Source organism: Topomyia yanbarensis, chromosome 2 (assembly GCF_030247195.1).
Source record: "Topomyia yanbarensis strain Yona2022 chromosome 2, ASM3024719v1, whole genome shotgun sequence".
Classification (NCBI taxonomy): Eukaryota; Metazoa; Arthropoda; class Insecta; order Diptera; family Culicidae; genus Topomyia; species Topomyia yanbarensis.
Window position 1 is genome coordinate 452,005,796 of NC_080671.1, and position 284 is coordinate 452,006,079.

The following is a 284-nucleotide window of genomic DNA, read 5'->3' on the forward strand; positions in this document are numbered from 1 at the left end:
GAAATTGATGACTAAGGCCATTTTGAAATCCATGATGGCGGCTTCAGGTAATCAAAAAACAACGACATTAATAACATTCACTTCATCAAACAATTATCAAAAAGTATGAAAATGTAAATTTTTAGTATAACACGCAATGAATGACAACTTGGGTAAATATTTTGGAGTCAGATGCATAAGATATGACATAGGAATACGATATCGAATTACCAGACTTATTCTGCATTATGATGGATTGATTTTTCGAACGAATGTGGTTCGATCGAATCAGACTTCCGTTTACT